At 39.1% G+C, this 25,504-nt stretch overlaps 1 non-coding gene across 1 annotated transcript; it reads left to right on the plus strand.

The window, feature by feature from the left end:
• Nucleotides 1–21,660: 21,660 nt before the first annotated feature.
• On the plus strand, nucleotides 21,661–21,769 carry LOC131224522 (small nucleolar RNA R71). Its single transcript, XR_009160998.1, has one exon. It is a non-coding gene; the product is annotated as a small nucleolar RNA R71 (small nucleolar RNA).
• The last annotated feature ends 3,735 nt before the right edge of the window (nucleotides 21,770–25,504 follow it).

Consider the following 25,504-nt stretch of genomic DNA (forward strand, 5'->3'; position numbering starts at 1 on the left):
ATCATAGTTGGCTTAAAGTTCAGACGGTTTTAACCAGATGGTCCAATCCAAGTTGAGCTGTCATTAGAGTGGTCCATAATCATTCCGGGTTCCACATTATTGAAGCTCGGGGCCTATTGGAGTAAGAGGATGGCAAGGCAGTCAATCTCCTCCAAGTAGTCAAGATGATTGTATCTTACATCCTGCAATTGTTGAAGGAGACTCATAATGCTATTGGTTGGGCTTTGTTTGAGAGATATCCATGGAATCTATTAGACTAGATAGAAGAAGCTCTTGACCTCTCTAGAGGTAAGGAGATTTCCTTTCAGCAGGTTCCTGTTGCATTTGTCTTCCGACTATTTTTTTTGTCTTTCCCATGGATTGGCCTGTTTGTATTTTGTTGCAGGAGTTTCTTAGTTTTCTTTAATAAATCACAGATTACCTTTCAAAAAAATTCATGATCAGAATGGCACAGTGGCATACATTAATTCAAGACAAATTGTCCAAAATTGTGGGACCCACAGTAGATCAGCAACAGTCCAAATGTAAGATTGACCAAACAATCCTAACATCTACTTAATAGGTTTGTTGAATTTGGACAGTTGACCATATGAATTAGTTCGAGCTATGCCAAACTTAACTAATATATCGAATTAGACGAATCTAAGCTAAAACTAGGACAATCGAAAAACAAACTAAATGAACCTACCCCAATGAACTGAAGAATTAAGTATAAAACTGTGAACTATGAATTCAAACATGAATCAGTTGAATTGCGATCCAAGTAACTATGAGTAAACGAGTACGCTGAGAACCAAGAATAGAGGTTTGTGAATTCAAACCTTCATCCTTCTACATTCTTTCCTTTTACAAATCAAGGGTGTTCTAATCTTCTTCCGCTTTGATTTATTTGCAAGTTGCTTGTGGTGATTCTAGTGTCACTTCTTAATTTGAAGTTATGGGCACAACTTCAACACACACAGGCTCACCAAGAGTCATGGGCCCATTATCTCTCACCATTTGAAGATGGTTGGTGGAAATCTAGCAGCATTTCAAATTTTAAAATTTTCAGAAGTCTATTTTGAAATGCGTGTTAAGATTTCTTTTTTTTTTTAATGCAAAACTTAAGCAAGATAGAACAAACAAGAGTTTAGCTGCACAAATAGCTAGCACAAATGGCAACAGCAAAGTATTAATTATGCATAACAACCTTGCTGGTTGATACGATATGGACCATATTGGCTATGGCCCTCATATCAACAAATATGGCCATATTAGCTACTCTCCACATTTGAGAAATCCACATGGTGCAGAATGAAAATGCATGTTAAGATTCACACCACCAATTTATTCATGGTGGAAGATATGAGCACGACTATTGGTGAACACTTGGCACACAATCTGTTCCCTCATGATATTGTACTTTGTCCAATTTTTTCTTTTTTGCAAGATTTATACTTTTTAAGTTTTAATCGCTCATCAATGTGAAACTTTGCCATGGACCACAACAGATCATAAAACTTTTGTCATTCTACCATTTAAAAGTTGGCCCCAATTTTCTGGTAGAAAGGCTACGATGATGATGATGATGACGACGTCTATATGCTTCCTCCTGTCAAAACCCGACTTCCAATAGCTAAAACAGTCTCCAAATCAACTATCAAATAAGAAGAATGTGTCGACATAAGATTGTATAGCATTAACCAGTTCCAGATTGCAAACAGAATCACAGTGCACATATCACCTCATCACATATTCAATATATTAATGAAAAGAGAACCTAATTCCAGCTCTGTTAAATGTTTAGCAGTTCACTTCATGCCAAGGATTTGACTACATCTGGTATAGTTTCCAATAAGAAACATCCAACATATTGATGAAATGAGAATCTAATTCTAGCTCTGATGAATGTTAAACAATTCACTTCACAAGGGAGTGACTACATTTGGTATATAGTTTCCAACAAGAAACAAATTGCCTGTTACATTTCCAACAAGGAAATGACTACATTTGAGCCCACTGTAAAGTCCATATGACAACTACTGTCCATTGGGTTTTCTAGCTCATCTTAGATTATGAGTCCCACAAGTGGTGTGTATCTTCCATAGAAACCGTTTATTAAATGTAACAGAACAAGATGAAGTAACAAGTACCAAAAGAAGAAGAAGAAGAAGAAGATGAAGAAGAAGAAGAAGAAGATCAACCTAATCCAAATATCAAAAGGGCCACACTATATGAACTTAGAGGTTTAGGAGCCATTTTACATGGTTCTCATTGTTGTGGCCTATCGGAGCTTTTACCTAGATTAAAATAAAGGTACCTGATGAAGTAAGTGCATTGACACTTAAAAGATAAATTGGGAGGAGAGACGGGGAATCCGGATAGAGAGAAATTGGGTCCCCCAGCACACACATCAAAGATGGTGTGGGGTGTTTAAATAACACCTTATGCTTGACTAAGCATGTGGAGATGGATTAATTATCACTTTCTGATTGATTAGGGTTCTCAATGGGCCGAGCTTAAGCTTGGCAAAAATCAGAATTTTTAATAGGCCTGGGTTGAACAGTTGAAAATCGGGGCGAATTTGCATCATTAGGACTCCACAAATTGCTAAATCCCCGATTCGAGGTCCACATTCTAATCTGTAAGCCCTAAAATCCCCAAATCCCTAAATGAGGGTCCAAATCGAATCAGGAATCCACAAATTGCTAAATCCCCAAATCCCTAAAATGGTATTAAGATTGAGAGAGATTGAGAGAGAGAGAGAGAGATACCTCATGGTCGTGAATGAGCTAGCCTTCAACCGAGCTTGAGAGAGAGAGAGAGAGAGCGTGCGTGGGTATGGCATTCGGCAACAGTAGATCTATGGTGGAGAGATCAAAGAGAGAGAGAGAGAGAGAGACGAGAGGGTGTGTGAGAGAGAGAGAGAGGAGAGGAGACTGCCGTAGATTAGGGCAGTCTCTGACGGATGCGGATTAGATACTGACAGGTTGAGTAGCGAGTTGGCTACTATAGTGACGTCACTAAGTTCTGTGGGCCCCACTATGATGTATGTGTTGTATCCACATCGTCCATCCATTTTGAGATATTATTTTAGGGCATGATCCAAAGAATGAGGTAGATAAAAAGATGTAGTGGACCCCACCACAGAAAACAGTGGAGAGAGTGATTCCCACCTTTGAAACTATCCTAAGGCCCACCATAATTTTTATTTGAAATCCAACCTGTTCAAAAGTTAAAAAAGACATGAAATAAGGTAAAACACAAATATCAGCTTGATCTAAAACTTTTGTGGTCTTTAAAAGTTTTTAATGGTGGGCATCACTGTCCCCACTATTTTCTGTGCTGGGGTCCACTGGAGCTTTGGATTTAACTCATTCTTTGGATATTACCCTAAAATGATCTCTACAAATGGATGAAAGGTGTGGATACGAAACATACATTATGGTGAGGCCCATGGAACTTGCTGACATCACTTCAATAGCAAGTTTGGCTACTCCCCCTGACATCTGACTGATGGTCCCTATCCTGTGGGCCCCACCATGATGTATGCATTTCATCCATTACGTTCATCCATTTTTAAAGATAATTTTAAGGATTTATTCCAAAAATGAGCAGTACATAAATCTCAGGTGGACCACATCACATGAAAATAATAGTGATTGGCTATCCATCATTAAAATCCTTCTAAGGCTCACTGTACTGTTTATTAGGTCATATAGGCCTAGATGAAGGGGAAAAATAAAAATCATCTCGATCAAAACTTTTATGGCCCCTAAAATGTTTGTAATGGTTGACGCTCATTCAACACTATTTCTTGTAATGTGGTCCATTTCAGATTGGGATATACCTCACTTTTGGTCTCATACTGTAAGATGATCTTCAAAAATAGATAGACGACATGGATTAAACACATACATCATGGTAGGGCCCACAGAGCACCAACCACCAGCCATTGGATGGTGTCAGGGGGAGTAGCCAATCTGTTCCCCTTATTTGTGGTGTGGTCCATTTAATCTTTGGATATGATTCATTTTTTGGATAATTCTCTAAAATTATCTCGAAAAATGGATGAATGGTGTGGGTTGATCCCAAATTTTTGGTAAATCCAAAACTCAAGTGTACCATGCCATGTGAAATAGTGTGAAATAATGATTTCCACCGTTGATACCTTCCTTGGGCCCACAGTAATGTTTATTTGACATCCAACATGTTTGTAATATTAAAAAGATATAAATGAAGAGAAAACACAAACATCAGCTTGATTCAAAACTTCTATGAATGTTATTTTTAATGGTGGACATTCAATCCCCACTTTATAGTCCACTTAAGCTTTGGACATGCCACATTTTTTGGTTAATATCTTAAAATGATCCGAGAAAAGTGTTGAATGGTATGGAGAAAGTCAATCCATGACTTAGGTGGGCCAAGAGCTTAAAAATAAAGTCAATCCATGACTTGGGTGGGCCACACCACAAAATATAATGGAGAGGGGTTTCCTTAAAACATTCATAATCATATATTGGGCCTACCTAAATGTGATTTACATATCCAAACCACTCATTATGTGTGTCCCACTTGGATGAGGGGTCAGACCAATTTTCAGCCACATCCAAAACTCATGTGGGCCCCACTAAGTGCTTTTATATTTTTTAGGATGCCTTCACATAGTTTTAGATGGTATGGCCCACTTGAGTTTCGTATATAGATGATTTTTGAGATATAGATATCTCATAACCTAAAGGGACACATCAAATCCATGGTGTTGATGTTCGGCACACATCATGATGGGGCCTACAAAACTTACTAACATCAATTCTTAGGTTCTCACGAGGTTAGTAAGTTGGGTCACAATTTTGACCAGAATATTTAGCCCATTTTACATGTCTGGTCCATTCACTCTATTTTACTGATTAATACCCTCAATTTAACTAGTTACTCGCCTCAATCGGGCTACATATGAGGAAGATATTAGGCATACAAGATTGATCAACAATTTTAGTGAAATTTGATTTAAACATCTGAAGTTATTTACTCTTCAATTTGAACTAATTAGATTGTCCAAAAATGATTAAACGTTCAATTAGTGGATGTGCCTAATAATTTAGTAATTTTATTTTTCACAGATTAATTTCAATTTCCATTTAAAAATAACATTTTTTTTTCAAAATGTATATTTTTTTACTCTTTTAACAAAATATCATTTTTATTATAAAATATTTAAAAAAATTAAAATACAAATTCTAAATTTTTATTTTCAAAATCTTAAAAAATTTCTCATATTTTATTTTTTTCTCAAAAATTTCAAAATACTGATTTTTTTTTCTTCAAAAACATTATTTTGTTCTCAAAATTTTTCTAAAACATTGTTAAAAATTTTAAACTTCTCAATATTCTTTTTCATGTGATATTACAAATCATTTAAATATTAACTTTTAATTATATATAAAAAAATTCCACTCATATGAAATATATATATATATATATATATATATATAGATATATATATATATATATATATTCGTCAGTAAAAAACATCAGCAACGGTTTTCATCCATTGGAAAAAAGTCCGTTGGGAATATTTATCTTTCGCAACGAAAATATTCGTCGGTAAAAGTGTTTTTACCAACGAAAATTGAATTTCATTGGTAAAATATTATTCCCGATGGTTTCCGTTCGTAGGTAAAACTTTTACATCGAAAGTTTTCAAGATAACGTGAAAATTTTCTATCTTAAAATTTATAACATAATTCCCGACAAAATTTCTCGTCGGTAAAAAACATTATTACCGATGGTTTTCAGCCATCGGGAAAACATTTACCAACGAAAAAAAAGTACGTCAGGAAGTGTTTTACCGACAAAAGTTTTTTCATCGGTAAAAACATCATTCCCGACGGTTTTGTTTCGTCGGTAAAACTCTTACAGCGAAAGTTTTCAAGATGGTTCGAAATTTTTGTATCTTAAAAATTATAACATTATTCCCGACGTAATTTTTCATCAGTAAAATCATTATTACCAATGGTTTTCAACCATCGAGAAAACATTTACTGACAAAAAAAAAAGTTCGTCAGTAGTGTTTTACCGACAAATTTTTTTTTCGTCGGTAAAAACATTATTCCTAATGGTTTTGGTTTGACAGTAAAACTCTTACCGCGAAAGTTTTCAAGGAGGTACGAAATTTTTCTATCTTAAAAATTATAACATTATTCCTGACGAAATTTTTTGTCGCTAAAAACATTATTACTGACGGTTTTCAGCTGTCAGGAAAACATTTCCCAACGAAAAAAAAAAGTTTAAAGTTTTTTTCGTCAGTAAAAACATTATTCCCAACGGTTTTGGTTCATCAGTAAAACTCTTACCGTGAAAGTTTTCAAGGTGGAGCAAAAATTTTCTATCTTAAAAATTATAATATTATTCCCAATGAAAGTTTTCATTGGTAAAAGCATCATTATCGACGGCTTTCAGCTGTCAGGAAAACATTTACAGACGAAAAAAAAAATTCATCTGTAAAAGTAGTGTTTTACTGATGATTTTTTTTTCATCGGTAAAAGTACTATTTTACCGATAAAAAAATTTTTGTTGGTAAAACACTACTTTTACCGAAGAAAAATTTTTCATCGGTAAAAGCCCTGTTTCTTATACTGTGCGCAGACAGTTTGGGTATGCTGACGTGGACGGCTGAGATTTGATGAAAGGTGGGCCCACTGCACAAATTTCGATGGTTCGCACGTGTGGAGGCCTATAAATACCCCACTCCCCCTCTCATTTGCAGATGTCAAAGATTTTGGAGAAGACCAGAGCTTTAAAGAAGAACAGAAGACTAAAGGTACCAGAGAAGGAAGGAGAAAGGGAGGGCTTCCCTCTAGGCCGCGCAACACCATGTTGTTGCGTGGCCATCAATGCTTGAGGTGCCGAAATACTACCGAAATCTCTGGTCTAGCCTTCGTCGTCTACAGTTTTCCCTTTTGTACAAGGATATGAGCTCAAGAGGAAGAGATCAGATGATCAAATCCATAAACATTCCCCTTGATGAGATGATCAAATCGCAAGCCAAAATGCTGCCGGATTTGATATCCAGATTCAATGTTCAAACTTCTTGCGACTTTTGTATTTTAAATAATCTATCTTAAAATCAAGGAAAATCAAAGGATGTAAATGAACTCAGTATGAATAAATATGATGATTATTCTCCATACACTCTCTCTGTTATGATCGAATAAGATAGTCTCCCAAATTGAATGTATTTGTTTCTTGTCAAAACACCTTATAGGATCATCCACACCTTGGAGCCACCTTGTGTACGTATTGGGCCCATAGGAAGGCCCGACTTATTGCATGATAAGAGTGGGTGAGGAAGCCCACTTATCGTACTTAGACTCATCCTCTCAACTCACCTTGTTGTATAGCCATTAGACTCACCCTAAGGCCCATTCTTGGTGTAAGTATGACGCCTAGGCCATCCATTGAGAGTACATTATCACCCCTTGTCATAGATGGAAGAATATGTGGTATTAGATTTGGTATATCCACTGTGTGGAGACTACCTTAATGCATGGGTTAGACCCACCATCCTTTCAGTGGACCCCACCTTAGGGTATATGATATATTTCTACCTTGAGGAGGTTATGATAGTCTAACATGGACCATACCATATAGACTTCTCTATGTCTAGTGGGGTGTATCGTTCAACTCCTACTCTTTGTATGTGAAACACCTGTTAATATCGATTGTTGTCTGCTATATCTAATAATATGCTAGTGTACTTAGTCTAGTAGAACACAATGAGAACATGCTTAGTATTACATCATGATACATGCCCATAAGCATCATTTGTATGCTTGTTGTAAGAATGATCGATCATAGCATTTGCCGTTGGGCTGAGTTATTTAGGGGACTCCTTGTGAGATGAAGTTGTCCCACATGATCGCGTGGTACGTGCAGGTTTGATGCATGACTGGATGGTATGACTCATGCATCTCGCATTTTGTGTGACATGATCACTTGGCGCCCTAACGATATCAGGGTTGTGGCCTCCACAGGCATATCATGGATGGTCAGATTGGACATTAGAAATATTTGGTTCTAGCACTATAGGCGCTTAAGATGTCCTTGGGTGAAAGTCTCAGGACCCTTTTGGTATCAGGAGATGCTCCAACATTTAGACCGAGTGGATACATGAGCGCACAAGTGAGGAATACCAGTAGTTTGCGTCTCCCACTGTATCATGGTCGGTCGTGAAGGGGGTGTGGCCTTATTCGCTCGAGTGAGGGGGTTGTAAGCTAGCTAAGTCTAACCAGCTTGTAAATGGGTCCGCTATCGACGAGGTGGGTAGGTATTGACAGATTACTGGCTAGGCGGGTAGTGAGTTCTTTTCCACTCACTGGTTGTGTGGCTAGGGAGGCGACAACCAGTGTGGAGTGTACTAGACCCCGGTGATGTTCTAGAGATGAACTGTATTGACATGTGGACTTGATGAGGATGGGCATGCTTGTATTGCATTTTTCATATGACATTTGGCTACGTAGGCCTTGCATCGCATAGCCTTGGTATGGCTAATAGCATTCATGAACTTGTCAATATTTCCTACTCTGATATCATATGCTTGCTACATGCATTACGCACACACGCACACACCCTCTAAGCTTCGTTGTAAGCTTATGCACGATAGTTGCGTGCAGGTGACGCTAGGACGCAGCAGCGCTAAGGTGGAAGTGTGCGACAATCTTTTTGGAGTTTCAATATACCTGTATATTTTCCTTCCGCATTGCACTCAAATGTTTTATTATAGTGGATATGTGGTGATGTTGTTTTGTGACTTGGTTATGCTTGTGGTTATGCTCCTTTACAAAAAAATTATATTGAAAATCCTCCTTGTAGGATCCCAGGATCGGAACCTAGCATATGGGTGCCGGGAATGGGGTACCACGAAGGCTGTTGGCACCGGATTTGGTGATCGGAAATTCTTTGAGCCCGGTTTCCAAGTTTTGGGTGTGACATTGGTGCAATCAACCGTGAAGGGAATGGCACAATCAGTTTACTTTGAGGTTCTGGTTCTAACCCATGTGAAGCAATATTAGGTCTATCATTCCCATCTTCTTCCAGGTCCTTAGGCTTTTCAGTCCTTACCAGAATAGTTTTGTCAATTGTATTTCTACTCCTAAGAGTGGTGATAGACTTGGCTTGCTCCATTTGATTTGAAGATCATGGGTCACTTATTTCACGTTGTGGTTTTGGATTGGGGAAAGGTTGGGTTAGAAGCATCACTTTCTCCCTACTCGCTAAGTGTGACTCAATCCTTTGAATGACAATGCAAACATTCTCATTATTGTTTTGATATTCTGGAATGCTTGCATCGTATTTTGGTTTAGTCCCTCTTGGTTTTGTATGAACTTTTGAACCGTATCCTCTTGAGGTTTACTTTAATCCAGAAATTGGTTAAGGATTCCTTGAGGAGTAGCAGTTTATCCATTCCTCCAACTGAAATGTGGATGATTCCTCTAACTTGAGTTATATGTATTTGAGGTGGATCCACTGAAAGGTCTTTGGTAGTTGTTTACGACATTTGATTGCTCATTCAATATTCCTTGAAAAGTAGGAATTGTTGGGCAATTTTCAGTTGTATGTATGTTCCAGCACAAATACTACAAACAACTTCCATAGCCTTGTCAAATTTGATAGGTTCTGCCTTCTTAAGTTCTATGGCCTCAAATTTTCTTGTGAGATTAGCCACTCTTGCACTCATATCGTCTTTTTATTTTAAAGCATAAATTCCTCCCCTTTCCTTTGATTAAGTAGGCATAGAAGTGGTGGGTCATGGAAAGGTGTCCCATGATTGCGCGTTTTCTGCCAATTGATCTAGGTAATTATTGAGTGTGAAATATTGTATATTTTCCCTATTTATACCTTAGTTTTATAAATATGATAGTGCTTAATAGATTTAATTATACATGTTTTCACATGTGAATTCTTCATTTTTATTATTTAGACATGTGAATTCTTCATTTTTATTATTTAGACATGTGAATTCTTCATTTTTGGAGGATAGTGCTTAATAGATTTAATTATACATGTTTTATATTAAACCTCTTAACTAGGGCTAGGAAGTGAAGCTTGTAGCATGTTTGGATGATTATCTTGCTGTTTTGAACAAGAAACAAAAGCATTTAATTTGGGGGATTTCATTCACTCAATGATTAACAAAAGAAGACGAAGAAGATAATGACGACATTTATTCATTCTGAATTCATTTACATCCCTTCTCTCCTTTGATTCGAAAATAGAATATTCATAGGATCATAATACAAAGAAAATGTGAATATCTCTTGATCACTCCTTTGATCAAATCTGTAGCTTTTTCATTAATCTTTGACTGTTGGAGAAATCACACATATGTCATTTTATCGAAGAATCATCACTATACGCTGGCAGTACTGTGCGCTGGAGCCCATTGTGCGCTGGAGCCCATTGCGCGTTGGAGCCCGTTGCGCGCTGTAGCTTGTTGTGCACTAACAGTGTTGTGCGCCGCACAACACCTGTTCTGCATAATAGGTGCGAACTCTACCTCTTTCTCTTCAGGGTCTACTCCTCTCCTTTTTCTTCTCTTGAATATGGTGTTAATGACCCCTTTAGAGGGCATGGGATATTTATAGCTCTCTCACATGTGTGAATATGCCAGGTATGCATTATGCACCAATCCCCTCCGTGCGATCCTGAGTGTGTGATCGCCATTATGTAGATTCCACTCTGTGGACTCCATTGTGCAGATTCCACTGTGCAGACTCCATTGTGCAGACTAACCTATTTTAGCACACAAAGCCTTTGTGCACAACAGAAGTCACCTCTCTCTCTCTTTTTATGCCTCAAAAGATGCCCCCTTGATCCTACATTTTTGATTTTTATCTACAAAACAAGAAAATGTAGGATCAATTCTTTAATATTCAAATTAATTTAATCTCTTTTCTCATTGTGCGCAATTCCAAACCCGCGTACAATACTTTTTGACACAATACATTTTGCGCACAACAGGGTCCGCGAGCCTATATAAACCCACCAAAGCTCACTTCTTTCATTCCTACTTTATAGCATCCTTCTCTTTCACTGAATTTTCTAGCACACTACATCTTCTTGGGCACAACAGCGACTTGCACAACAACTTCCTGTGCACAACAGCCACTTGCGCACAATAACTTCCTGCGCACAACAGCAACTTGCGTGCAACATCGACTTGCTCACAACAACTTCCTGCGCATAGTAACTTGGCGCAACAGCGACTTGTGCACAGTAACTCCTTGCATAAAATAGACACTTGCGCACAGCAGGACTTCTGTACACACATAACTTCAAAATTTTGCATATCTCAACTTGTTTGCCCATCGAAATCCTTTATTGAAACTTTTGCAGATTTCTAATGGCCCATTCTAAGAGATCTCATAGTTCACCAAATGCGGCCGAACCATCGGACCCTCAGCCACCTGAAAATCATTCCTAGAAGAGGGCTAGATCTTCTAAAGGCTGCTCTTCTTTCTTCAAAGTACCAACCCCTCCCATAATCAACTTTGCTGATCGAATTCAAGGCTTGTCTGACCATATCCGCATAGCTGTTCTAATGAGAGAAATAAAGGGACCCCCTACCAAACGCTGAGAGTCTGACTAGGAAGACTGGCTAAAATCCACCGCCAATCTCCGGACAGATGACACTTGTTTGTCCCCTGCTGAAGGTTCCCCCTCTCCTGCAATTCTGAAGAAAGCAAGAGAAAAGAGTAAAGATGAAGCCTTTCAAGAGAAAATCCAGGAGCATAACAAGAGACATTTCCAGAACGCTTGGGATATGATCAAGTTTAACGCTAACGCCATCAAATTCTACAATCCCTACAAAGATGAGACTATTATCATCCCCTTACATCTCTAGCATCATCTGTTAATACTCCAAAGTGAACTAACCAACTGTATGACACAAAATTGACTCTTGTATGTGACAAACTGGGTCATCAAAGAGCTGAAAATCCTTGAGGGCTATCTCATGGAGAAATGCCTAATCTAGAAGACCGGGTAGATATCATACATGCTCTTCCTTACACCATGTTACAATCCTCATGACCTATACCCCACTCATTACTTCAAGACAATTCAACCATTTTCATGATCGCAACTCCCTATGGGGTAAAGATGAATTTAGGACACGGGGTTTTTGGGCTGATCGTTCATAGTATACCGCATGGACTAAAGCAATCTTGAAGAAATATAAAGATGTTCTTGAAGATATATCATGTTATAGAAGCCACCTCAAAGTTCTTCCACAATGACACCATGATTTACAAGAGCTTTTAAAAGTACTGGTCTTCTACTACAAACTCTTTTCACCTCTCGGTTGGTGAAGTAAGTATCACTCTGTAGGATCTGCATAGGATAGCAGGTTTTCTTATCTCCAAATCTTTCTGGATGAGTATGTTCCTACGAACAAGGAATTTACTTATGTTGACCCCAATAGGGTGCCTAAGATTTCAACATCTACCATTGAACTCTTCCATGAGATGTCTTGCTTCCCCGATGTTCACAAGATATCCACTCTTCAATGGCTCGCGCATTTCTCACGATACCTACTGTAAGCATTTCAACATTCCTTTCTCTTTTAGATAAAATTTCTCACACATGTATATATCCTTAGTTCACTTTTTTTTTCGTCCCTTAGGTTCCCTAGCAGTCATTGTGCCGAATTGGAAGCAACATGTAAAAAGATAAAGGGCCCAACCAAATTCACCACTGAGACTGAGTTAGCTACTTTCTTGGCTTATTGGTTAAGCTTGGTCATCCCTCTTAGTTCGAAAAGGTCGGACTCTATTCTACCAGCCTTATTTGTAGCGACAGGTGCTATGGCGGAAGGCAGGAAGAAATATTCTTTAGCTCCCCCTGTATTATGTTTGCTATATAGAGCTTTTGGACATGCTGCAGCGCATTGCTCAAGCCTAACAATTGGAGCCTCATCCTCTTTCACCCTATGGCATTATTTCTCGGGTTGGCTCGGCATTTACTTCCCTTGGACTTATGGAGACCCGAAGAAATCCTACGTCCACCCTGAACATCTACCCTTATGGCATTTCCTTAAGCGAAAAATGATAAAGAAAGGGTATGATTGGATAGTGGTCAAGGTCAAAAACACATAATCTATTGATTTCTTTCCTTTCTATCTGGATTACCAAGCTGAAGACAGGGAGGTCAAAGATAATAATAACTTAGAACCCATTGAGAGGACTTTTTTTCTTTGTATCCACTCTTGCAGCCTACCCATGTGAGAAGGGGTAGAGTTCTGGAGAGAGTCGTACTATCCGAATAGATTCGCCAGACAATTTGGCCATGATCATGCCGTACCTCAGGTAGGAGAGGAGGTCACGTGGACATTGAGAAGCTACGGTGTCGGCCCCTATAATTGGGCTCTGATATGAAAGCAGCTCTTGACAAGAAATTTTGGCTCCCACTTTCTTCTTCCGGGGTATAATCATTAAGTAATAGCCTCTTATTCCTAGATGCGGTGGTGGATGCATCATTACTACTTGGTGCGCAACTATTTTCTCGTGGATCAGCCCATTTGGGTTCCTCCTCTGCGTTTGAGAAACTATAGACTAGAGCAAGGAATCTGGTATTTTATTAAGAAAGACCATGCCGTTGTTCTGGGGCAACTTCGCCGTAAATTTTCTATAGAAGAACCAATTAGAGAGATAAAGTCGTCGAACACTTTGAAAGGATACATTGCTTTCAACTCTCCTTTGGACTTAATAGGATGGGGAGAAAGAATAGCTACTCCTCATGATGAATTCAAGACCGCGGGTGGTATTCTGCCTTCCCCTACTCTTGAAGGAAGAGACTAGCCTGAACACCCTGCTCTTGTCATTTCTCCTGCTACAGAGCCTGTCGCAACTACAACTTCTCCCATCATTGATCATGTTGCCACTGTGGTTGCCCTTGCTATGGATCATGCAACATCTATAGTCTCTCTTATTACAGGTTGTGCTATAGTTACAGCTTCCCATGCTATAAATCGGGTCACTATTACTACATCTCCTATGACTCGTTCACGTGCCAAGTCATTGTCTCCTGAAATTCTGGCGCAATAGGTCCCTTCTCCCATTCGAAGCGCTCGTCTTCTCCCTATAAATATGCTTACAAGGGGAAACAAACCATATTAGAGGAAGATAGTTCATCAGAATACTCGGCTAACACTTCAAGTAGCGATACATCCTCTTCTACAAGCCTAACCAATGAAGGAGATGTCTTATTGAATCAAGAAACTGAGGCTGACGTAGATATTGAAGAAGAGGATGATGTTAGGGCCAAATCTTCGCCTCCTGAAACCCAGATCAGTAGTCCTGATGTCCCTCTTCCAATCACGATGACCTCCTTAGAAGAAGAACAACTTGATTATAGAGAGTCTGGCTATTCTCATGGCGCAAATATCTTTCTTTCTTTTGTTGCCTCATATTCTCCATGTATCGTGGAAGCCGCCGATGTAATTGCTCGTGAAGCATCGACACTAAGGGAAGCCAATCATCAGAGATTCAAACAGGGATGGAAAATATGCTCGCGCAGAAGAAGTCTTGCCAATAATCACCGCAACATTTGATGCCCCCATTCATGCTAATAAATCTCTTATTGCGCGCCCTCTTCTGATCCAACTAGTAGCCCAGAGTTTGGAATTCTTCTCCGACCCGGTTGACGTTCTGACTCCGAAAACTCTCAACTCGAGTACCAGAGGGGCTTAGGAGCTTTCTTTCAATGTTGTCGTGGCTACAGACGTAGCCAAATCTACAACACTAGGAACCTATTCTATTCAAGATACTTCTGCAATTTCCCCCAGACAGGGTATGTACTTTCTTTTCTTCTTCTCTTTTTCTTTACATCATTACATATATGTATCTTCTTTTGTAATTTATAATTCTTCTTTTGCTTCCAACTTTGGTCGTACTAACTCCAAGTGGGTCTGAAGGCTCTAACTCAGTAGCTACAGTTTTTTATAAACTTTTGTTGGAGAAGGTGTCACCTCTCATGCTGGGATTCTTTAAGAATACAATCTCTGTTATCATAAATGCTTTTAAAGATCTAGCTCAGTGGCCTTTTTTAGATAATGCCTTAGTCGTTCTTAACCACTCAGCCCGTCTAGCACACATCAATGTCCAATCCCTTCATGATTCCATATCACACTTTTATGACTGCACAAAAAATTTAGAGGCATCACGAGGTGTAGTCATTGCTCCAAAAATTCTGAACCATCAAAAAGAGCTAGCACAACTCAAGGAGAAACTTTCTCATTCAGACGACATTCTCTCTAATTGTGGTGTTGTTAGTTAATTTCTTCATGAGAGGTTGAAAGCTTCTGATAGAAATAAGATGATCATTGATAACCAAATCGCCCTTTTTGAGAGAGAGAGAGAGATTATGCTACTCAAGGGTAAAAAAGATGTATAGGAGTTCAATATTCATCAAATCAAGGAGGAACTTGAAAAGAATACTCAAGCTGCTGACATCGAGAAAGCTGAACAAATGAAGAATAGAGAAGCTGCTGCTCTTTTTGGAATCAGAATTGGCTGGCGTTCCTGATCAAGTTAAGATTATTCTTGAGGCTGAACATATGACTGCTTAAGCACAAATTCAGTTAAAAGAGGAATTACAGCATTATGCAGCAGTGTTAGGCATGTCTGAGGATTTATAAAATTGTATTTTCATGTAAATTTCCTTGCTTCTTTTTTCGTTAGTGTGCATATGAATGATAATGTTTTGTTCAAAGAAAGCACATTCTTGGCAACACAATCATTGGTTTTGAGATACATGTTAACGCAATACTTTCATAGTCATGCTTCATTATATCTACAATTCATCATATTTACGAATCATAAAGCATCCCTATGTGATACTTATTTTAATGGGTGGAACTATTTCTGTTTTAAAGTCAGTGGAGTTAGTTTTACACACAGTTTGAGCTCTTAAGTAGTGGAGTAAGCAGTATCTTAGACTCATGTGGGAGTCGGGTCTTACATGAATGGTCGTTGTACCTCTCTAGAGTTCATGGGACTTATCACGGCCAGAGAGTTTACAAACCGTGATCCATCAGAGGGGACCAATTACGCCATCGGGGCGTGAACTCGGTGGGATTTACGCATAGGGCTGGCCACAGTAACTCTCTAGAGTTCACGGGGGGCACAAGTGCTACCTTTGGGTACCAAATCCAAGGCCACCAATCCATCAATGAGTAGGCTAAAAACCCTTCCTCATGAGTTACTACTGGAATCAAACTAGGAATCTGGGGGGTCTTACGCATGGTTGGCTTAAAGCACACACTGCGGCTCACTTTTTCTTCACCTACAAGGTTGGACCCATTCACAGGAGGGTATTTTCATCCTTCCCCGTGACATTGTCGGAAGCTCTACAGGCAGCATTGGTCTCATGCATGACTGGTCGTTAGGGACTTTTAGTCATTGGCTCCTTCCACTGCCCTCATGCTTATGCATGTGATGTGGCCTATACAGGCTTTTTAGGGTCACTGGCATATATATATATATATATATCGCTAATGATGATAGGTCTTATGCGTACTTGGCCGTGGAGGGCTTGGCTAGGCTGCCTTAAATGATACGCTACCATCGCTGCCATCAACTTTATATGTGATTGGCTATATAGTTTATTCCACTACCAAAAATAGTGAACCGATAATTGATATTTCGCTGCCATTGATAATGTTTTGAGAACATTTATGTTATGTATAAAATAGTATATCAGCTTGGCGATGATAGCAATTTCGATAAGATAAGCTTGTATGAACAACTGATGATGACAATGATAGTTGTTAACTTTGGCGTTAATCATTGACACTTGGCAATTTTGATGAAAATCATTGGCATTTGGCGAATTTGATGACAATCATCAACGTTTGTGAATTTGATGACGACAATCTTTAATGTCAGTGCAATCATCGACGATTAACATGCATCATCAACACTTGACAGCGATCATCAATGCTTGACAACGATCATCAATGCTTAACATATTTTGAGTAGCCTTACTTGAAAATTTTTTCCTTTTATTCATTTGCTTGAAAATTTGCGCCTTTTATTCATTCACATGAAGAGGAATACATGACTTTGTCTTTTGAAGCAGTTGATCTTTCTACTTGTCATGCCCCCTTTTTATTAGGAAGCATTGCTTTGAGAATCTTCATAATCAAAATCATGTTGCATCACCTCTTACTCTTTACCTAAGATTAGCATTGCCCCCAATCTTGAACTAATCAGGCCTATGTGCTCTTATCTCCTCTTTTATTTCATATACTTCCCTTATAACAATTTCACCTTTATCAATCATTTTCTGCAACTTGTTCTTCAAGCTGAAACAATTTTCTGTTAGATGTCCAAGGAAACGACGGTAATAACAATAATCACCTTCACTTATTTTCTTCATTTCACTTGGACATTTTGGCTGGGCAATATAATCTTTTTGGCTACCAACAATTTGTTTAGCATAGGGAGCATATCATCTTCTACGAATGAATATTCTTATGAGCATTGGGCTGCGCAAATTCTTTCTTCATTTTCTTGTCTATATGTTCATCCATATATTTTATAGCAGATCTTTCTTGCCCATCCTATTGATCTTTCATTTTTCTTTCTCCTTCCATCATATTGGCTGAATTTCTCCTAAGATTCAAAATTAAGTGGTTTATATAAAAGTTAGACACTCTTGTAATAATCATTTCTAAACTACAAGTCTCTTTGATCAAATCTTGAAATGTTTGTATATCTGAACCCGCAAGACTTAAAGCAATACTTGGCCTCATGCATTCCAAGCATAACTTAACTTGTTCCTTTTCTTCTTTCACCAATCACAAACAAGATGCCCTCCGGATTCTCCATCGAATAATGAATTCTCTAACTGGTTCATCCTTCCTTTGATGAATAGAAGCTAAACCATGACTTACTTCTCTAGAGGATAATTCAACAAATTGTGAATCACAATGAGGACTGGTGAGCAAATCCATGGCTGCCGGCCATTCTTTTGTTATAATAACCTTCCCTTTTACTTTTCCAATCTTCAATGGATTTCCTACAAAGGTTGGATTCACCGTTGCTTTCTTGTCTTGCTTCTCGTCCTTTTCCATTACTATCTCACCTCTGCAACATATCTTTTAACGTAAAGTAATTTTCTATTGGATGTCCAATGTAACGATGATAGCGGCAATATCTCTTATCCTTAGTCATTTTGACTTCTTCTGGGCATCTAGGTTGTGGTAACTGAATAGTTCCGCTGGCCAATAGTTGTTATATCATTGGTATGGCGTCTTCTTTTTCGAAATCATACTCTATAAATAATTATTCTATCGAGTTCGCTTATCATTTACTCGATCTTTATATTGATCTGAATCTTCTCTCTTTCTTGCTTCTCGCATATTATAGAAAGTATTTTTCTTTCTTTCTCGAACAACGATATTTACCAACAATCGATTCGATCCTCTCCTATTTGTTCTTATCTGAAATGCCGACATTTTCCTGGCCATTAGTTCCAATGCATGCACTTTTGTCTCTAATTTGGGGAAAGTTTTTATATTAGCGCTCGTGAGCTTGAAGGCAATTCCCGGCTCCATAGAATTCAAACACATGTTCACTTGATCCTTCTCTTCTGGCAACTGTCTGCATGAAGCCCCTAAAGTTTTCCCCCTATCAATGAATTTCTCTAAAGGTTCACTTTCTCTTTGTCTGATAGAAGCCAATTCCCCAACACTAACATCGCGCTCTGATGAGAAGAAGTTGGATATGAACGCATCCTGCATCTGTTCCCAGGTCCGCATCGATCTTGCTGCTAGGCTGGAATACCATCTGAATGCTTTCCTAGCCAAAGAAGACCCAAACAACTAAAGACAATATTGTAGTACTGTAGAAAAATTCCACATGCTTGTGATGAAGTACATGAGATGTTTCTCTAGCGATCCGTCTCCATTGAACTTTTGAAAATTAGGATGTTTAAAATTGACTTGAAAGGGAATATCCTCCACCTCTCTCAGATATGGGGTTCGGTATCTGAATCTCCCAGCATTCTCCTGCTCTTTTTCTATTCTAACAGCTTCTGCGACTACCTGTCTTATTTCTTCCTAGGTTATTGCTCTTGCTGTAAAAGGGAACCCAAGTGACCCTGCCCTTCATGGCTGAGAACCTTCTGGCTGCTGTTCTTGCTCATTCATGGCAGCCATCACTAAAGGAGTTACAATCTGAGCCGCATTATGTGCTAAAGTGGCTAAAGCTTCTCAGAGACTTTTACATTCTTCCATGAGATTTCTTTGTGCTTTAACCATTTCAACAATGCGGTCTTTGGTTGTTGGTTGTGACCCTTGATTTATCCCGGTCATATAGACAACAGCATCTTCATTCCCTAATGAAGCGGTAGTCGAGGCCGAATGAGAATGCATTGACATTATGGGGGTTGCTGAAAGAGGAGATTCGTCTATTCTCCTTGTATTTCTAGAATAACCAGTTGATCAGGGCGACATGAAGATTAGCGAGTCTGTCAATAATCACTTACCTTCTGTTTTTTTGTCCACTGAGAGTTTCTAGTAGGTAGAGCAGGAAAATCGCGCATCGCTAAGGAGATGACAGTTCACTCAGGGTAGATTGTCGGCGGGGCGAGTTCGGGGTGTTTCCTGGCTGTATTTCATGTTATCGATCCCCTAACTCTTCTTTGTCATGAATTTGTCCCGACAGCAGTGACATTCCGGATTCTTGTCCTCCTACGAGTGACAATAATCTAGTCATTTCTTTCGTCTTATGGTACCGGTGAAGCAGTTATGACTGCAACAGTTGCTTGTGATTCTATGCTCTTGATTGACATTGCTTTTCCTATGTGACACTCAGCATGCTTATCGGCATATTCAATAACAAACCCCGTAGCAGTGAAGTAGAAGACTGTTTTCTTCTGAATGGTTGTCATTGGCTGATTGTAAATTTTTTTGAATTTCTCTCTTTGATCATGAAAGACAGCATAAGTCAGTGTTTGAATTAAATTACATTCTACTTTGGAGATGAAAGGGAGGATATTCCTGCTGAGACTTACCATTTTGGCACCTTAATGACGCCAAACAGTAGTGACTATCCTCTGTACAGTTCTCAAGTTAATATCAAGTGAATATAATAAGTTCCTCAGCAGAGTCGCCATTTTGTTTCAAACAAGAAACAAAAGCATTTGATTTGGGGGATTTCATTTACTCAATGATTAATAAAAGAAGATGAAGAAGATAATCATGACATTTTTTCATTCTAAATTCTTTTACATCCTTTCTCTCCTTTGATTCCAAAATAGAATATTCATAGGATCATAATATAAAGAAAATGTGACATATATCTTGATCACTCCTTTGATCAAATCTGAAGCTTTTTCATTAATCTTTGACTGTTGGAGAAATCTCACATATGTCCTTTTATCGAAGAAACATCACTGTGGACTGGGAGCATTGTGCGCTGGAGACCATTATGCGCTGGAGCCTGTTGTGCGCTGCAGCTTGTTGTGCGCTGACAGTGTTGTGCGCCACACAACACCTGTTCTGTACAATAGGTGCGAACTCTACCCTTTCCCTCCAAGGTCTACTCCTCTCCTTTTTCTTCTTTTGAATCTGGTGTTAATGACCCCTTTAGTGGGGTCATGGGGTATTTATAGCTCTCTCACACATGTGAATATGCCATGTATGCATTGTGCGTCAATCCCCTTTATGCGATCCTGAGTGTGCGGTTTCCATTATGCAGATTCCATTGTGCGGACTCCATTGTGCGGCCTTCATTATGCAGATTCCACTATGTAGACTCCATTATGCAGCCTTCATTGTGCAGATTCCACTGTACGGACTCCATTGTGCAGACTCCATTATGCGGATTCCACTGTACAGACTCCATTGTGCGATTGACCTATTTTAGCGCACAAAACCTTTACGCACAACAGAAGTCACCTCTCTCTCTTTTTATGCCTCAACACTTGCTTTGATTCTTGTTCTTATTAAACCTTATTGATTTCTAGTTTGATATTAAAGGAATATTTTCAGTTTTCTATGATTTATTATGACTCAAATTACAATAGATGTTGTGATAGCTTTGGATATCTTCTTTTCCTATTTTGAGATTGTGAGATTGGTAAATCTTGTTATTCAGTATCGTCTCCTGGGCATGGTAGGGTAATGGAATCCCTTCCAATCTTCACAATTCTCCTCCATTGAGAATTAGGTCAATGAAAATTTTAGATTTGATTTAAATTGCTTTATCTTCTAATTGGATAGGATAGGACTCCAATTCCAATTATGTTCCTTGAATCAAATAATTTAGCATCTTGATAGCTACAAGTGGATCCTTAGCACCCTAGTTCCCACCTTTAATTAATAGTTTAAACATTATTCATAATTACTCTCTTTTATTTCAGAATTCATATTTAGATATTCTTCTAGTTCTAGTTCTTTTTAAAATACATACAAGTTTAGTCCTTGTGGATCCGACCTCATTCGCATGAGTTATTACTACATCGTGACCCTACACTTAGGGCTGTGAACAGTAATCTCACGTATCATCGGCTTCTTTATTCATGAATTCACCATTACACATCATCTCTACGAACTGGAGCATTGGTGAAGTTAATCCATTATAGAAAAAGCTTATTGTTCACCATATTTCGAAGCCATGGTGTGGACAGGAATTCGTGAGATCTTTGAACCTTTCCCAGCATTGGAAAAAGGTTTCTTCCTCTTTTTGGAAAAAGTTCATGATTGCCTTCCTTAAAGTGTTAGTCTTATGAAATGGAAAAAACTTTTTGAGAAATTCTCGGGTCATCTCGGCCCATGTGTCTTGAGTATTAAATATTACTTATTTTTCCCTATTTATATCTTGGTTTTATGAACATGATAATGCTTAATAGGTATATTTTATACATATTTGTATTGCAAGGTGAGTCTAAGAGCCTGGATTGAAAAAAATGTTAAAAGCATGGATTTGATGCTAAAGAATTACCAAGGCAAAAGATGGATCTTAGAAGACCAAGATTGAAGAATTCACATGACAAAGATCCAAGGAAACCATGTGAGGAATGAAGAGAATCGAAGATTTGAAGTGAAATTCGACTAGCCCGAGTTTTGGTTCGACTAACCCAAGTTCTAGTTCGACTAGCCCAAGAAATTTCAGATCAAACTCCAGTAAAATTATCTTTTAAATTTGCATGAATCTCAACTGGTCGAAGATTTATCTCGACTAGTCGAAGATGACTCTCGACCAGTCAAAGATTTCTCTCAACTAGTTGAAGGTTACGCAGATTTTGCACGGACTGCGTAAATTTGAGGCGATTTCTGGACTTTTCTAACTCAGTGCGAAAGTTGGAGTTCCCCAACTATAAATAGGAGTTCCTAGGATGATCCAAAGGATCTTCTAGGGTTTAAGGAGTGGAGCAAAATGGTGGAGAGCCACCGCCAAGAATTTTCTTCTTCTTCCTTAATTTGTTTTTATGCTTTCCTTAAGATATTTTTGTTTAATCATGTATATGGTTAACTAAACCTCTGAGTTAGGGCTAAGAGGTGAAGCTTATAGGGTGATTAGGATATTTACTTTACTTTGATTCTTATTTATGTTGAACTTCATTGATTTCTAGTTTGATTTTAAGGAATATTTTCAATTTTCTATGGTTTGTTGTTACTTAAATTACAATAGACACTGCAATAGCTTTGAATATCTTCTTTTCCTATTTGAGATTGTGGGATTGGTAAATCTTGTTGTTCACCATCGTCTCTTGGGCATGGTAGGGTGATGGAATCCCTTTCAATCCTCACAATCCTCATCCATTGAGAATTAGGTCAATGAAAGTTTAGAATTGATTTAATTACTATATTTTCCAATTAGATAGAATAGTGTTGGGACTCAAATATTGCATATTTTTTTCCATTTTTATCTTGGTTTTATAAACATTGTGAGGCCCGTATCCTAGACCGTACTGTTCCGTTGAATCCTGTAATCCTTCCCATCGAATTCCGGCAACTTGCAACCAATAATCGATGTTTGCGCGCGACCCTAAGTCATATCCTATAGATTTGAGTCGGCTTAATCCGAGACTTGTACTATTGCGACCGCACCATCGCCGTGGTTCCAATGCCGCGTTTATTTCGAAGAAACACCGTGCATTTACAATCTGAAGAGAATCTCTACAACAAGTCTCATCAATCAATCACTCAATCAATTAATCAATCACCTCATGTCAAGTACAAGAGTAACCCCAAAGTCAACTCTCTCACACCCTCTCCCTTACACGCCCATACATGTCAAGTACACCATCACCTTACATCCATCACTCACACCCATCACCTCTCTTACAACCACCATTCTCTCTCCTTTCTCTTCACATTTTTCCAAGCAACAAAAATCCCAAGCAAAGTGGTGGACGTCCATGGTTTTCCAAGAAAGAAAGTGAGATGTGTGTGGCCCACTTCCCACCCCAAAATCCTTCATCTTAGCCGTTCATTTCTCATCATCCTCCATCAAAGTGAGACACAAGGAGCTTAGCTTTTCATCAGACCAAGAAGATCAAACAGTGGGTGCTTCTATAGTCTTAGATTTCATTCTTTTGATGATGGGCCAAGTGGGGCCTACTAAATTTTGGACCCTAGAAGTGGCCGATGGTCCACCTTGATTCTCATGATCATTCCATGATGGGGCCATTCTCTATGGACCCCATCATGAAGTTATTTCCTTTACATAAATAAGGTCATTTAGACCTTTCATTTTGGTGGAGAAAGGATCTCCACCGCTGATTTTGATCGGTGGGCCCACATGTAATGGGACCCACTTGATTTATGTTGTGATGTATGGAAGGGAGGGCCAATAGGGTCAAGGTCCCTCCATCACACGTGTGTCTCTCTTTCTCTCTCTCTCTTTCATATTTTTTGTGTGATGACGTGGCCGTGTGGCCCACGGGGATGGACCCCACCTTAATGTGTGTCTCATCTACACCATCTAACCATTTCGTGGCTAACCTATAGCACGCCTGTAAGTTGGGCCCACCTTATATATATGTGTTACCCAAACCGTCTAGCGTCCAGGGATGCTGGACGTGGCTAGAAGTGTGAACTGACGGTGAGGTGTATCGTCCAACAACCAAAAACCGATATCAACTTAATTCTAAACTTGGGGTGGGCTGCTCATGTAGGCCCCACCTTGATGTATAAATTAAATCCACACCGTCTATCCAATTTCCTAGCTCATTTTAGGCGTTGAGCTGAAAAATGAAGCTAATCTAAATCCCAGGTGGGCCATACTGCAAATGCTAAGGGGTTGGGTTACCCACGTCATTTCTTACTTTTTTTTGCATGGGAGGTTTGGAGTGAGTTTTCACTCATGGGACCCATATTGATGTATTTCTTAGATCCACACCATATGTCCATTTTCTAGCACATTTTAGCTGTGTAGCCCAAAAATCTACTCAATCCAACCATCAGGTGGACCACACCATAAGCGATGTTGGTAGTGGGAGCACCCCCTCACGTCAACCATGCGGACGTGGGGTGAGGGCGTCCAACCATGGACCCCACCTTGATGTATTTGTTTCATCCATGCCGTCCACAACCTTCCCCATGTAGTTTTAGGCTATGAGTCGAAAAATGAGACAAATCTTAGTTCTTAGTGGACCACACCGAGGGAAACAAAGTCTCACTGTTGGAACTTTCTAATACCTACTGTTGTGTGTATAAGTGGTGGACCTATCCATCATTAGATTCCTTTGGTCCATAGAGAGCTAGTAGATGTAATAGACGGTATGGATTATCCACTAGTGGGCCCTACATAATAGAATAAAATAAAAATAAAGGAAGAAAGAGAAGAAGAAGAAAAAAGTAAGTCCCTAGACGTTATTGTCCATTGACGGTGAGGGTGGAAGCCTTACTGGGTTGCCACCACATGTAGATCCCACCATGATGAATTTGTTTAATCCACACCATCCACCATCTTCTCCTTATAATTTTAGGCCATGTGTCAAATTTTGAGGCAAATATCAGTCTCGAGTGGGCTGTACTAAGGGTATTAATGCCCATTTGTTGAAACACTCTAGGGCCCTCTTCAGAGTCCCTTGTCATCCAAACCAGTCCTAGTTAGAGTCTATTTGACCTCATTCGAGGTGGCCAAGACAATGAACGGATTAAATTATTCACTTGGGGCGTCCCACCATGGACTGTATTGTGATGCCCAAGATGGTGTATGTGTTGTATATTCATGCTGCTCAGCCTCGTGGGACACCTTGATATATACACGAGGCCCATTGTTGAGGCCCACCTTGATATATATGAGGCCCGTTGTTGAGGCCCACCTTGATGTGTATGAGGCTCGTTGTTGAGGCCCACCTTGATATATATGAGGCCCGTTGTTGTGGCCCACCTTGATGTGTATAAGGCCCGTTGTTGAGGCCCACCTTGATATATATGAGGCCTGTTGTTGAGGCCCACCTTGATGTGTATAAGGCCCATTGTTGAGGCCCACCTTGATATATA

The sequence above is a fragment of the Magnolia sinica genome, chromosome 13 (genome assembly GCF_029962835.1).
Source record: "Magnolia sinica isolate HGM2019 chromosome 13, MsV1, whole genome shotgun sequence".
In the NCBI taxonomy this organism is placed as follows: Eukaryota; Viridiplantae; Streptophyta; class Magnoliopsida; order Magnoliales; family Magnoliaceae; genus Magnolia; species Magnolia sinica.